Here is a 17,652-nt window from a genome sequence, read left to right as displayed (position 1 = left end):
AACTGAGAAAGATTACCACCTTCTGACTTAGGCAGGGTGAAGTTGAAGCTACCTGTTCTAGCTCTCTTGTCCTCCCTTTCCTTCTCCTTATTCTTAGCCTCCTCTATCTACTGAGAATGGACCATGAGCCTGGATATTTCCATATCCTTAATCAGCATTACAGTCCTACGCTCCTTTACCATACTATTAGACACCCCAAACACTTAGGGACATAGTTTATGCACATAATACTAGTCAACATGTAGGCATCTTGATCACAATTCCAAACTCACAAATTCAAGGGTTTCTAACATGAAACTACATAATACTACTCTCATGCTATTTAATTCACATGAATTTTGTAATTAATCATGGGTTAGAACACAAATAAAAATCATAATCTTGAATACATTTTAACTCAACATGGAATTCATAGAAACAATCAATTCTCGAAAGGTTGTGGTGAATTTCTTAGGACTTGAATCTGGAATTTGAGGGGTTAGGATTTGTTCTTGAGATTATTTGTGAATAGTGAATGTATTTTCCCTTTAGCAGTGATAAATATCGTGTTTTGGAGCTTAATAGATATGGGAAAATGTCCTAAATACCCCTCTAGAAACTTAATTTTAATTACTGAAAACGTGCCCAATGACGCACAGACTGACGCGCTGCATCGATGAGGTCGATGCGATGTCCAATGCAATGCTTCGAGATTGCCTCGGCTTACTGGAATTTCAACTGGAAGATGGGGAAAAATATCTATCGACACAATAGGCGATGCGATGCTTCGAGATCGCACTGATCCACTATTTTTGACTCCAAAATATGTTTCAAACGAGGCTTAAAAAATTCAAAACTCACCCAAAGTGACCTACTGACACACCTAATCATGATTCAATCTAAAGATCGACATTTCAGGGTCATAAGGTTCATAAAATATGATCGCCATATTATGAGGGCTAAAATAATTCTAAGTGTAAACACTTAGCTAAAATTTCTAAGTCTGGGACCTCTTTAATACTCTAAAGGACAGAGTTAAGATTAGAATTTTGTGGGGTGTCATACAATTGGAGTGAAATTTAAGAATATCCTTATTTTGAATTTTCAATGGGAACCTTGGATGATTAAGTTGGTATTTCTCTTTCCCTAACTTCATAAGGAGCAAAATAACATATCTTGGGATTATGTTGAACTAGGGAGAAAATATATATGGGTTGTGATTTGTTACCGCAGATTCTTGGTCATTAATTGTAGATTTCACTAATGCTTTCTTGATTTTGTTAGGATTTCTGGGTGAAAACCCCAAATTCCCCAGATGTATTTGAGGGTGAATACCCCAAATTCTCAAACTCTCACATATTTCTTGAATGAGGGATGTGACTAAAAAGGTGTTAATGGATAATAATTATATTTAGTTTATTCTCTTTTCATTATTTTATAAATAAGGATGAGTTGAGAATTAGCCAAATCTTGGGAATCTTCCAAGAAATAGGTATTCCTATTTAAGGTAGTAGGTTATTTTACTTGCCACATCCATGAGGTATCCGAAGGGATACATGGATGATAATCTTGAGGCCTAGTTTAATGATTATCCTCAAGAATTCACAACCTAGACTACCCATGTAATGTAGGACTAGAATTTTCACCCAATTATCATGAACCCATGCATTATTTTCCCCTAGGAAGAAAGAATCCCAAGACTTATTCCATATTGAAATCTTAACCACAATTGTTTCCTTTATTTTCTAGTTTGAATAGACTTTTATCAAATAACCTTCAAAACAAATCCCGATCTTAATTCATGCATTTCTTTTTGTTTACACGGGAAGGATACACGTACATGCTATAAAAACCTATAGGGTTTGAAGGCTATATTCGCTCCTTGAGGATTTGACCTCAATGTGAGTTGAGCCTTATTAACAACGATTGTCCTATATTTATACTATGGTATAGGAGAGCAATATCACGAAGTAATACTCTAAACTGAACTGACACTAAATTATAACTAAGATGTAAACTGGTGAATGATATTCTCAATCATGGTGTTTTAAATATATAATACATGCATAATCTTAAGAAAATCAAGAATATGTAACTGATGCACATTTAATCTCCTAGGTATATGGTGTTCATAACACACAAGCACAAACTAATGTAATATAACATGATAAGGAATAAACTGACCATGGTATAGAAAATCATGGGGAGTATTTAATATTTCAAAAATGATCATGTTATGGACAAGTGACATTATCAAACATATGGAAACACAATTTTATGGTGAAGCATATTTTTATGGTTCGTGACCACAAGAACTAAGATGAAGTTGATAAATATCATACTTGACATGGAACCCAATAAAAAAAGAAAAGGGTTTGTACTTATAAATTAATGAAATTTTTAGGACTCAATAGGTGGAAGGGACCCACTGATGAAATCCAACATACCTTAAAACCACCCCTTGGAAAACCTTCTTGAAACTTGAACTTTTTTTGGAAGAACCCTAGTTTGGGTTTTAGGAGAAAAAATTGCTTCTTTTGATATGTGTTTGAAATTTTCTATGCTATCAAACATTAGGGTAATGTTTACCCTTTATAAGTAATGTTTTAAGGGTTTAAATGATGTTATTTAGGGTTATAAGGAACGGAATTTATGAAAAAGCCCATTATATGAAATACAGGAATTTCTGGTTTTAGTCATTAGGACTTACCCCTTGACTCATCAAGTATTATTATGAGTCAGAATCTGAGTTGTAACTTGTAATCCTGGGTCTTGGGTGTATTATTTTATGACTATGACTACCCTTCTATTGACTCATTACTACTGACTATGAGCCATTGGATAGAGTCATAGGTTGAGGCTTGGCTTTTGGTTCACTTATTGTTAAGGTTATAGATCAACTCTATGACTTATATTGCCTAATTATGAGTCGTGTACTGGAATTTTTACAATTGGCATGGATTCTTCATAATAAAATATTCTGACAATGAGTCCTTCTCAATGACTCTCGATAACTTAATACGAGTAGTGAAGTTATGTCGCAATCACTGGGCTAATGTATAAGGTCCTCTACAACATGACTACGACTACTCATAATGTCTCATAGAATATTATTACAGGTCGTCACATGAATGATAGTCACACGCAGCTGATTGATACTTCGGGGAAAATTTGTATAACTTTTTATCACGATATTGGATCACGGCTAAACTTGCAGTATTATAAAAGCCAACATAGTGGCCTATCTTTGAGGGGTCTAGCGCATGAAAACTTGGGTTATTACAATATTTCACCTTCAAATAATTCATCCCTAAATGAATCTGTCTAAATTAAAATACTAGGGAAAACTTATATCATGCACTGAATACTGATGGGATGAAGTATGACTTAATATCTGAATCTTTAACTGTTGTATGAAATAAATTGAACTCATGAATTCATGCTGTGACATAAGGATAGCTGAGATAGAAAAATGAGAGAATTAATTAATTAAGAAAACTATTAGGTTTTCCTTCCAAAAGTAAAAGGTTTTCTTAATTAGTTTCTGAAACCTAATCGTTTTGTGAAACCTAATAGTTAGATAGAGTCATAACCTACTCTAATAAAGATTTAGGTTTTTTTAAGAGAACACATACTGAAGTCTCTTGTGATTAGTAAACACATCAATGTGAACAAAATAAAGGTAATGTCTCTAAATCTTTAAAGCAAAGACCACTTCAGCCAACTCAAGATAATGAGTTGGGTAGTTCTTATTAAGATATTTGAGATATTTAGAAGCGTATTCTATAACCTTGCCCTACTGCATCAACACACAACCAAGGCTAACTCTAGAAACATCACAACAAACCACAAAACAATCAGAACTTTCTAGTATAGTCAAAACTGGGGAAAAAATGAGTTGAGTCATCAACTCCTAGAAAATCTTCTCACAATTATTGTTCTGTTGAAATTTGACTTTCTTATGAGTCAGTTTGGATATAGGAGAGGCAATAGAGGAAAATCCATTCACAAACCATCTATAGTAAATACGTAAAATAAAAAAAATCTAGATATCTGATAGAGAGATGTGTCTAGGCCAATTTCTTACTACTTCACTCTTTTGAGGATCAAATCGAATGCCATAAATAGAAATGATGTGATTAAGGAAATCCATTGATTTCAAGAAGAATTCACACTAGCTTAACATAGTGAATAACTGGTGATCCTTAAGGGTCTATAAAACAATCCTCAAATCGTCTTTATGTTCACCATTACTATGAGAATAGATGCAGATGTCATCTATGAAGACTATTATGAACATACCCATGTATTTATTGAACACTCTACTCATCAAGTCCATAAAAATTATAGGTGCATTCATTAGTACCAAAGACATAACTACAAATTCAAAGTAACGACACCAAGTTCTGAATGCTATCTTTGAAATATCACATTCTTTGACTTTGAGTTAATGATTGATGGATTTGAGGCCTAGCTTAGAAAGGGAGATAGTGGGTCACAAATGACTACCGTCAATAGTAATAAGGTGGTTAACAACAAAGCTCAAAACTTTTTAACATGATAGGTGGTATCACGACCATATAGGTAGCACGCCATACAAATTTAAAACCTCTGTTAACACTATAGACACAGACTTTAAACTTTCAAATAAGATAGGAAATTTCATCTGCATATAGGTTGTATGTAATACAAAATCAAATATTTTAATCAACATACAATAACTTTCTTATGATTGAGCTATGCATCAATAAATGAATGGTTTACCTTGGTAACAAAGACTTTGTAATCCTAAGTGGTATTGATTGACTTTGCCAGTCTTAAAACACATGAAATCATAATCTCCTTAGTAAAAATATTTTGTACATGACACAAATGCGTCCTACGGCGGCTCTCTTTAGCCTATTTCCCTGAAGCATCTGTAGAAAAAAGGTGTAGATTGGTAGACCTTAGATCTGTACATTTTTTTTAAAAAAACTAATCAAATTGGAAAGTTATTATACAGACTAAGCCAATTTTGTTTCATATACATGGAAAATACTTATACATCTATGTCATGTAGATGAAGCTAACTTCTTTTTATATTCATTGGAAGTACCTTTAGATTTCTATGTTTCAATCACTACAAGTCATACTTGTTAAAGTATTTCCTTACCCCACTACTTCAACCTAAAGGACCGAAGTACCTATCCCTTTGGAAGAGAGAAAACTATAAAGAGAGAGTGTTTAGCCAATAAATATTTTTATTAATAATATGGAAAGATTGAAAAAAGGGATTTAGGTGGAAGATTTTACCTAAGTAGACAGTAAATCTCTAATTGGAGAAATTGATGCCCTCTAACTAAAGGCCTATGGTTCCTTTTATAGGAGAATAAATCTCTACAAATAAATATGAAATGAAATATTATAATCCTACCCTATCATCTAAGTGATAAGTTTTATCTATTATGACTAGATAACCCTTATCTTTTTAAGAGATAAGCTTTACTAGTTATGACTAGATAAGTCTTATCTTTGACACACACATCTAATATTTACAACCTACTTTCTAAATATCAATCCCTACTAAAAAGTTATGGGCTAAATAAGAAACACAGAGTAATGTTGTTGTGATGTGATAACATGTACAAGTAGGTGAGTCAGCAGCTTGCATGCAGATGCATCAGTAACTTGTAGGCCTTATGCAAGTTGGTGAATAAGATCCTTGTCTTTAAAGTATCTAAGTCAGTAGTTTCACAACAAACTCATCTGAAAGGATAACCTACTAGAGTGGTTGTCCTTGGAGATAAGGGTAACCTACTAGAAAGGGTAACCCATTGGTGAGTATAACCCACTAAATAGGGTTACCTTAGAGATAAGAGTAGCCTACTGGAGGTGTTACCCATCAGAAAAGGTAACCTACTTAAAAGTACAACCCACTAGAGAGGGTAACTTTGTTAGACGTGTCATCTGATGTCATCTTTCAGGCAGTTTTTGATGGTGCCGGCAATGATCTTACATATCCTTCATCCATCAACCAATGAATTACATGCTTTTTCCTAAAGATTTCTTAGACTTCCAAGTTTTTCTTCATCGATCTAGTGAAGTAACTCTTTCAGCTAGATGATGAATCTTTGCATTCCTATAGGGGAGCTTTAATTTGTATTTTTTTGATGTCGTTGGTGACTTTATCTCTCATGATTTCATACATTGGATGATATTTCTTTATCGCTCGTTGGACTTCACCCCAGTGGGGATGATCATCTATGTAATTCCACTTTTCTATTTTTTTAAGATAAATTTCTTTTATAATACATCTATTTTTTTGAAAATAAAGCGTTGTACTCCATATTTTTCATCTTCCACGGAGAGTGTAGACATAGGAAATGTCTAGAGGAGTAAAATTTATGGTTGATCTTTAACATCGTGGCCTATGATTCCTACCAAATAATATAGCATAAAGAATATTGCATCATAGGAATCTTTGAAACATCGAATCAAGTTTTGTCCTGGCTTAAACCACAACATTAATCTCTTCAGATCTTATTGGACTTGATTGAAATGACTAAAGGAATCACACTTGAACTTGATAAGAATGTAGTACTAGTGGCACAATTACTAGAATATCCATAGTAGTTCTTACAAGAAGTCAATGGCTAGTGCGATGAACACATAGCAGAAAGGGTATTTTGGGTGTACTCCAAACGGCTTCAAGATGGATCTACCACACTTTATACAAAATTAAAGTTCGTAGAATTTTTTTATTTTGGAAATTATGGATAAGTGAAGGGATCCACATTCTCATTGAATAAATCTGGTGAGCAGTATGTTATTCTGGAATATGGAACTTTTTTTTTGTGTTGAACATAAGGATCTGATTAGCCGGTGTTAGGTTGTCTTCTCTGGTACTGGATATTAGGTAAAGATCATCATCATAGATGCCGCTTGATTCTTCCTATACATATATTGATAAAAAGGTATCCTCCTTCAGTTCTTCTTTTAATGATAAAACTAATTCAAGGTCATCCTCTTTGCAAAGATAGATTCTCGCATGATCAGTTATTTCTTTAAAGAGGTAGACAGAGTCCTTCATCTTCTTGGCATGAGAATAGTGTCTGGAAGAGTGACCAAGCTTTCTATAGATAAAGCAGCTATCATTCTTGTTCTTGTAATTTATTGGGATCTTTTGTCAGAAATACCTAGTTCGCCGGATTTCCTTACTCCTATCATCGTAAGTCCTTGATAGTTTGAACCTATTAAACAATAGCTATCCTTTTGATCTTGTGTTTTGGAGTGAGTAGGAGCAGTTTAACTTGATGATAAGGTCATTATTTTTGAAAGATCGATTGAGGGCTGGATTTTCTGGATGATCTACTTTATAACAAATCTTTTCATGTATATGCATTGTAGAGCTTAGAAGATGGCCTCCTTGATGTAGCCTATCTGTGGTACGGTTATGGATTTGAATTTCTCCTCTACAATTTTCATCGTGTGGCCTTCTAGCATCTTTAGTAGTAAAGAAATAAAGGCTTACTTCAGGCTGGGATCTCTGCACTGCTCAAAATAGATCTTTACCATTCTCTAAAAGTAGATATTTATGATATTTTTGTCGAATTATAGGCACTTCATCTTAAAGAGATATTGCCGGTGCCTTTCTTTTCTCTAGCCTGTGTCTCCAACGAAGACCTTATGTAGTATCCTAATGTCGAAGGTAAAGTCCTAGGACATTATATAAGTGTTCTTATCGGAAATCCCAAGAGTGTTCTAATAGTCTATGAGTATTCTAGAGAATTTGGAGGTGAACTCCAAAAGTATCATGTATTTCCCCCTTTTAGCTATATTCTTCATAGCCATCGTAGTGTAGTAATCTTGGATACTTTAGGGGTAAGATAAAATCTTGATGTTGTCGATAGTTAAAGTGTGGAATCATGTTCCTATGATTTTCTTTGTAGTTGTTCCTGGATCTGGCGTTCTTTCAAGGAGTACTGACACCTACAGAAACCTCTAGTTCCTTGGAGTGGTTTATGTATATTGGTGCATACTCTTCTTTTGGAGAATGAATTGAGGATTTAAGAGTGTCTTTAATTTACTCTAGTGATTTGATAGACTCCTCGTTATCCTATACATATCAATCAGCTAAAAATTTATAATCAGTGTTAGAGTATATATTTGTATCAGATGTACCTTCCTCATTTAAAGCTGGATTAATGGGATCAATATCCTAGATCTTTTCATCACATATCAAATACTCTTCTACTAGATCAGGATTCATCATGGCTTGTTGATCTGTAACTACACCATAATTAATGTTCAAGCCATACAAATTTTGGATAAGGTTATATGAGTTAGTATCTAGATCACGATGGGACAACAACCAACTGTATTTAGAAGACCATCGTTCAATAAGGGGTTTCATTCTTTATATCTGTATGGAACTCCTGGCTTATAGATTATCATATTGTCATCTTGAAAGGTGATGGCGTTGTTTGAGATCATCATGGTCTCTCTGTTCATGTCAGATTCCATTTTTCTTTTATACTACTTTTGAGTTGTATCGGATTTTCTTTGGCAGTGATAGCATCTTTTCATTCCTATGCAAGCTTATCAATATCAAACTTTTGTTCATATTTAGATCCTTTAGATCCTTGGGATGGTGACATAGAAATATGGGTTCTTGAAAGAGGATTTAAAAATACGACTTATCTTAGGTATAGAGTATGTATGTGCTAACATAGGTAATAAGGTTAACTTTGGTTGTGAGATATGGGTTCTCTGGGTTGAAATCTACCATATTTGAGGTGCTACATCAGTTCTTTTAGAGAAGCCATTCTCTTTTATTGCTGGTAGAAGAAATGTGATAGTTAAATACCTGACGGAAATATATCATACTCTGTAGATTGAAGTCCATTTTCCAACTGGTGGATAACTCTATCATGCTGAGTGTATATTTGTTCTGCTCTCTTTTAAATTCCATTAAATTTTCTTGAAAACATAGTCTGGGAGTGAGCACACTTGTTACTGCTTTGTTGATGTTGTACAATATGTTGTTTTGGCATATAACATTTTTAGATTGCCAATTGAGTGTTGCTTCTATGTCGTTGTGGAGAATCTTATCTACAATTTTTAGTCTTTATCATTAGAGAGTGGCTCAGGTTATCCTATTCGAAGGGATTATTTTATGGGAAATCATCTGAATAGCTGGTGCCTGAGTGAGACATTATGAAAAAATTAGTTGCAGGTTGTTTATGTCTTGTTCTGGTGGTTTTATTTTGTGATAGAGTAGGTGAGGTATCTCCTCGGAACATGTTGCATCGTCAATTTGGCTTTCATTGATTTTGTCTTGAGAAAGTACATTTGCAACAAACATTACAGCGACAGTCATGATTGACGTAGTGTATCCAATAATGCTCGTCCATGCAGTTGCCTAGGATCCAGTGTATGAATTTTTTGTTATTGACTAGTGGAATGTCATAGGAAGGTTTTTACATGAGTATCCTCTTGCCAAGGTTGGTTCTCTGAACTGGAGAGATTGAGGATGGTCTCTAAACTTCATGTTTTTTGTGACCTATGAGTCTAGGATTACTTTGACAAGTTCAATTCTAGGGATTTATCTTGGGATCTGAGTACACTAAGTGGTTCCGTTAGTGCCATCCATGTTCAAGAACATAGAATTTTCTCCACCTAAAAGGGATCGATCCATCATATGATTTTTGATCCGCCAAGATACCTGGTAGTTGAGTGTTGCCTGAATGGAATCTTTCACTATGCAGCTCCGAGAATATAGACCTGGATCTTTAACACCTCTATCAGATACAAATCGGAGAGGGACATATTAATGTTGGGGAATATTGTGACAAAGATTATCCTAACTTTCACTGTGATTTCTAAAGTTCCTAAGTTGACATGTTGGTATTCATTGTATTTTATATCAAGAAGGGAAATATGGGCTACTACTGGCTGGCCTTCTCTTCGTTGATGCATCAACGCGACTCGAATAGTGCCAAAGTATATATAGTTGTAGCCTTGGGCTCTCCACTATCGTGGAAAATCTTTCAGCAACTGTAGAGTGATGAACTATTCCTCTTGATTTGCAAGAATAGGATGATGGTCTAGGTTTGATGAAGCAATATATTATTTTATTCCTTTTGGTCTTTGTTGTACCAAGAACGGATCTGCATCCATGGGTAATATGCCTTCTTTATAAAGGTAGAGTAGGGGTTTAGGAGAGGTCGATATGTTATGGATATTTTTTGTTCTGGGAGTAAGACATCTACTTCTTATAGGTAATAATATTGACATTAGAATGTTTGGGTAAGTGTGGGTGAAATACTTAATCGATCTAGAGATTTACGTGAACTAGACAACTTGAGGAAGACGGTAATGGCTATGAGACGAACATATTTTTGGATTTTCTGGAAAATAAGGACTTAATTATTTGTGATAAAAATCTAAGGAAAAGACTCAATAAAATCTTTTATATTTTGTGGACTTATACGACTCAACAAAAATTGTTCTAAAATCTAAGAAACTATGACTTGATTATTAAGAAGATACATGATATGATAACTAGAAAACACTGACTCTAATAATAGAAATAATATTACGCTATTATTTACAGGACTTTATTAGTAATAACTGGAAAGGGACAACTATGGATGGGTCTAAGGATAAAAGCTATGACAATGTAAAGAAAAGAGTAAACCAAAACTAAAAATGTAAAGTTGGCTAACATGCATACAATCAATAGATGTTATGCAAACTCCCGCTTTCTCCCTGCCTCCGAGAGTAGGAATGTGTTCATCAATCCTAGGGAGAGGATACTTTTTATAAACTATGACCTTGTTCAAATGAAGGTAGTCGATGCACATTCTAAGAGAACCATATTTCTAGCGCATGAAGTGAACTAGGGCACACCATGGAGAGACACTTGTCTAAAAAACCCTTATCTAAGAGATCTTTAAGTTATTTATTAAATTCCTTAATCTCGGTTCGAGCCATTCGTTAAGGTTGAATTGAAATACTTTGGGTGTTTGAGATGAGATATATTCCAAAAGACAATATCTCTCTCGGGAGGGGCTCCGGTCAGATCTTCGAGAAGTACTAGAAACTCATTAACTACTTGACTAACTAATGATTTGGAATCTTGGGTTTTAATTCCTTGAATTATACAAGATGATAATTACGACCATTGGATATAATCTTCCTTTCCTTAAGGTAGGAGACAAACCAACATATAGTCACTAAAGTACTTCCCCTCCATTCTATGACTGGATCATTAGAAAATTAGAACTGGACTATTTGGTTTCTACAGTCAACTAATGCATAAAAAGAGTGAAGTCAATCCATGAAAAGAATGACATAAAAATTGGTCATCTCTAATTCTACAAGTTCGACTTAGGTGATTTGTTGAGATATTATGAGTGGGTAATTCCTATATACTCTCCTGGATATAATCTAACCACCAGCTAGAGTAGATATTGAGAAGTGTTCGGCAAGTGTTTCGGAACTGAGGATGAAGTGTATCTCTATGAAAGGAGTCACAAAGAAAAGTGTAGATCATGGGTCTAATAATGAATAAAAATAAACGTGGAAGACTTGAAATATACCCGTAACCACATCTAGAGAAACCTCCTAATACTATCGAGTCTTAAGGGAATATTGTCAATTCTAAAGCAGTCAACTCATAGCATAAGAAGTGGCAGCCTGGTGAGTCGGGGGACCTGCTTGAGATGTTGAGAAATAAGCCCGATCTTGCTGACTAAGATCTTTACCCTTCTTCAAAACCACCGAGCACTCCCTTATTCTGTGGCTTAGCTTACCTCACCCAAAATAAGCATCACTGCTTGCTATGCTCTCACCGTTGTGGTTCTTACCATATTTACTACAAACAGGTCCTGTTCTACCACTATTAATACTACCCTAGGACTTAGACCCTGGTGCTTTATCTTGATTTTCCTATCTAAATTAGGCATTAGGCCACTAGATTAAGATATGGCTGGGGCTAAAGATTTCTGGCAGAAATGATAACTGTTCCAACCATATTACTCTGCTGAGAAAAGTTGAAACTACCTGTTCTTGACCTCTTATTCTCCCTTTCCCTTTCCTTGATATTTTTCTCCTCAATATTACTGAGCATAAACTATCAACCTAGAGAGGTCCATGTCCATAATCAACATAGTTGTTTTGTTCTCTTGGACAACATCCTCTAAAACACCAGATACTAATTTACACATCCTAGCCCTAGAATCTGCCACTACGGCCTCCCTCAAGTAGAGTGGAAAGAAGTTGTCCAGGAAAGTAATAGAAAACTCATCCCACTCTACATGCCCTACATCGGCACCTCTATCCTGTTTTCACTTCTTAACCCAGGTGTGATCTACTTTTTTCAATTGGTAAGCAGCTATATAAGTACTCTCAATAAGATTAATACCCATAATATCTGTCACCTTCAACACATAATCTATTAAGTTTTAAAGATCCTCCTCAAACTTGGATCTAAAGAATACCGGGGGATTCATCCGAGTGAAGTCTTAGATCCTAGTTGTTGATGTATTCACTACTGGATTAGATGGGTAAATATCCTGTGTGTTATTTTAGGTAGCTAAGGATCGAGCTAACACTATTAAGGCAACCATGAATTTAGCATGAGAAACCTGCTCATTCAAAATGTCTTCAGGAAAAAGTGGTTGTACTAGATAGATCCCACTCCTTCTGTTAGCCCTTCTAAAAGGCAGTTTCTATACAAGTTAGATGATCAATTAGTGAATGAAATTTAAAGGAGCTTTCACTAGAAGTTTAAAGGGGCTTCTGCTCTATTACATGACATGAATTCTTAAAGAAAAGAGACTTTCCTAAAATGCTTCATAGACTGTAACCCATAAGTGTGGTACACTTCATACCCATGAACAAGAATCTTTTTAATGCAGCTTTAAGACACCCTCGGAGACTTGAAACATTGCGCTCTGATAAAAAGTTTATCACGATCTAAGACTACCCCGTAGTCATAACAAGGCTTAAGGTCACAAGAGACCTCAAGCCAACCCATGATCTAGAACAACCTGTAAATGCTAAAAAAAGGTGACAAAATACTGTCCAAAAATTCTTTAGAAGTATCTGATAATCAAAATAGTATCAAAGGTAACTAAAACACATTGCTAAAAACATGTCAAACTGTTTATCTATCTGGAAGCCTATACACATGATAAGTTGTTAGGATAGGTCCCCAACTAACTCTGAATAATTGAAGTAGTATGAATCATAGTATTGGGAGAAATAACTAATAAAATAATTAGTCCTATATAGATGAGGAATCACAAATACTTTAGCTGAGTGGCACAGGAATGATCTAGGTATAATCTGGAAGTTGAGCGTCCAAAGATATATTATAAGAAAATATAGCTCAAACGAGAGAATGCAATCATATTTTTAATGTATTAGTATGCAATATTGAAGTAAACTAATGTACATAATTACTGAGCATGAATGCATGAACATGAAAATCGAATGCAAGACCAACTATAAGTAAATGTTATGTATCTAAATGATTGAATGACCGAATACTGAAAACTTGGTGATTCAAACTGGAACTAAACATTATCTTAATATTGATCTAGAACTATAGGAGATAACATTAAGCGACATCCCCCATTCTAAGCTAATCGGGGTCTAACCTGTAACCCCAGTTTTAAGGGTGCTAGCACATCACGAAGGTTACCAACATTAGCTTGCATGGATTTACTAAATTGATGTCTCGAAGGACTAGGGTGTTAGTCCTCTACTAGAGCATGACTTCTCATAACCTATGGTGGCAACGTAGTTCTATAAATTAGGGACTTGTACGGAAGGTATCCATCCTCAACTGGCAGGTGAGCCTTCATCCCTGCGTTCACTCAATGCTAAGTACTAATCCCAACTGAATAGACACTAAATTATAAATTAGTTATAAACCTTGTAACTGATATGCACAATCATAGTATTTTAAATTTATAAAATATGTATATCTAAAAAAAATCATGAATAAATAACTGATATATGTTTAATCTCCTAGCTATAGGGTGTTCATAACCCACCAGCACATACTAATAAAAGATAGCATGTTAAGTAATAAATTGACCATGGTATAGAAAAGCATGGAGAATACTTAATATTTCAATAACTGATCACGTTATGCACAAGTGACATCATCAAACATATAGAAACCCAATTCTCATAGGGAAGCATATTTTCATGGTTCATGACCGCAACAACTAAGATGAAGTTGCTAAATCTTATATTTGACTTGGAACCCTATAGAAAAAGAAAATAGTTTGTACTTATAAATTAAGGATGCCATTGTGACTTTATAGGCAGAAGGGACCCACTAATAAAATCCCACAAAATTGAAAGTAACCCCTTGGAGAACCTTCTTGAACTTCATTTTGATGAACCCTAGTTTGGATTTTAGGAGAAAAATAACTTATTTTACTATGTGTTGACAAATTTACAAGTTATGTGTGGTTAAGGTAATGTTTACCTTGATAACTGATGTTTTTAGTGGCTTAAACAATGTGGGTTGGGGTTATAAAAAGGGAATTTACAAAAAAGTCACTTTTAAAATATGTAGGATTTCTAGTTCCAATCATTGAAACTCACCTCACAACTCATCACATCTCATTACTAGACATAATCTAAGTCATAACCTGAGGTCCTACGATCTTGGGTCCATTATTTTATAACTATAACACCCCTCCTAGCAACTCATTATGAATTACTACGTGTCATTGGATGAGTGGTAGTTTGAGGGCTTTTTTCTAGATCACTTACTATTAAAATTACGGGTCCACATAATGACTCATAATGTCTAATTATAAGTTATGTGCTGGACTCATTACCACTGGCATGGATTCTTGATCATACACTATTGTAACTACTAGTCCATCAAAAAACTCGTGGTAACTGATATGAATCATAATGTGGGGATACAGTTACTTGGCTAAAGTGGAAGATTCTCCCTATTGTATCTACGACTACTCATAATGACTCATAGCATATAATTATGGGTCATCATATGAATTGTAGTCACTGGTAGCTCATTGATACTCCAAGGAAAATTTGTATAACCTTTTGTAATGACATCAAATCAAGGTGACACTTATGGTATTTGAAAGCAAACTGAATGGCCTATCTTTTTAGGGGTTTGGAGTGTGAAAACTTGGGGTATTACCCTACTACACACCAAACTTGCTAAACTAGGTCATCAACAAATTTTGCATCGCTGAAGGTTGGGCAACTAATTCGTCTATGCTATTAACTTCAATCATCCCTGTATCCTTTTTCATTGAGTTCCTTTCTCACTATGATAATTTTGATTTCATTGGGCAATATAGTTCAACAAGGTGTATGTCTCATCATATGTCTTTCCAAAGCTTGACCACCTAAAATGAAATCTAACAAAATTTTTATGTTATGGTCAAGTGCCTCAACAAAGATGTGAGATAGGACCTCATTGGACTATTGGTAATGTAGACAGTCCCAATGAAGAAACATGAATATCTCTAAATCATGATGTAGGATCTCATTTTTCCTCTACTTGAAGCTCAAAATCTCACTGCGTAGTCTCGTAGTCTTGCTACATGGAAAGAAATGCATGAGGAATTTCTGAGCTAAGTTTTCACAAGTTGTGATTGAACCTACAAATTTAGTGTTGAACCACCTTTTTTCTTTAACCAAAAGTTGAAAGAGTAAGACTATAAGCCTCACATAATCAGTTAACACAACTATCAATATGAATGTATCACTGATCTCTTGAAATTTTCTCAAGTGGACTTATGGATCTTACAGTGATAGCCCAATAAACTATCCACTGTCAGGCAGAATACACACCATATTTTCCTTCAGTTCGAATCTACCTCCAGGAGTTGTTCTTCAAATGGAGGAGGTTACATTAGTAATAAGTGGATTTACACTTTACAAACTATCTTGTAGGATAGTGGATCCTCATCCATAGGAGCAAGAATATCTTGTTCATCCTGAATTTTTGGGATACAGTTGAGAAGTATTGTTTCTCTCCTCCTAAACTTGAAAGTAATGTAAACATGATGGTAAAGTAAATGTTCTTGGACAATAATTGGGAAAACCAAGGGTTAAGGTTATTTTTACATGGATGCTACATTATAAAACTTCATTGTCAAGGTTATTTATCTTGGTTGATGATTCACATGGTTGAAATTATGATTATGGTCTTTCGAATCTCTAATCACTTGTATAACATAAACCAAATACTATATCATCGAACGTGGATTCAAGAACTAAATTAAACAAATTTATATTTCATCCCGTAACTAAAACAAATATGGCAATTAGGTACATTCCTATTGTAGATGCAAATTATAAAATCATTCAATTAAAAGATTACAATCCTATTGTATTTATCCTATGTTCTATCATCTTGTTCCTCATTATGGGTTCACAAGGTGACTATGTATGTATTCTAAGGGTCATAAAGCATTAAAATAGTAATAGAATGATAAATAAACATCAAAACAAAATCAATTCATAAAAATAATACTCACGTTCTTAGACTTACCCTTAGAAAAGGGTGTTTAGCCGACAATGGTCATAACTAAAACTACAATGAATGAACACAAGATAGAATCCATAAAAAAAGTAAATTAATGGAATATAAACCCTATTTTATGTATTATAAAGCCTCCCTACACGTCCCAAGGTCTTCCAAGGTGTTAAACATAACATCTAAGTGTCTTATTTATTCTTTGACCAAAGCTGCCATTTTTTATGTAGGGTCATGCCATGATATTATCGAAGTTCCTAGGGTAATTATCATGCCCTTATAAAGGTGTAATAATTGATATAATCATTTATTATTCCTTCAATTCCATTTCATTCCCCTAACGCAGTGCCTGTGCCCGTGGCATGCTGATGACTCCAAAACGTCCATTTTTGTCAAATCTTGTCCTAAGTGTTTGTCCATCCTTTCCAAGCCTTGTGGTGTTGTTTCCATTTTTTTAAAAATATTGTGTATTCTCAATATATAATAAATATAAACTCACAAAGCAACCTATATTATTAAGAACCATGAATTAGAGCTCAAAAACGTACAATCCAAGACGTTGAACTAGTAACTTAAGCTAACATACTAGTTTCGTCCTTTCGATGTTTAACTTAGGTTTGACTCTTGGATTGTTTCAATTGAACCTTAAAAACTATAAAAAAAAATATATTCAACATATAATTACATAATAATACCCTTATTATATTATTATGCACTCTTGAATCCATTGAGAGCAACTAGAACAATACATAGCTCAAGCTAGTAAACTTTTAGTGACCAAATTGATTCCAAAACATTTTGAAACACACCATAAACCTTATAATCAAGTAGTTTAGAACATACATTCTAAATTATATCCTTATCAAGTTATTAATCGCATAAAAAGTCCTTAAAACAAGGATAATTATCCCCAGATAACAATTCTGAGGTGCATAAATGCACCTCAGATCATCTTTCCCGGATGTTGCAACTAAGGGACGAGATTACAAATTTTTGCCAACTTATTGGAAAACCATTGTATAAAGTCTTGAAAAGTTTCAATGGTAAATTTATGCAATTCCCAAATGAAGATATGCCGGATAAAATGCCTCTCCAAATTTTCACAATAGGATTGGTGGTTAATGTTTGTGTGTTGTTTTAAGGTTATC

This window comes from Capsicum annuum, chromosome 11 (genome assembly GCF_002878395.1).
Source record: "Capsicum annuum cultivar UCD-10X-F1 chromosome 11, UCD10Xv1.1, whole genome shotgun sequence".
NCBI classification, from domain to species: Eukaryota; Viridiplantae; Streptophyta; class Magnoliopsida; order Solanales; family Solanaceae; genus Capsicum; species Capsicum annuum.
This window is presented reverse-complemented; position numbering follows the sequence as displayed.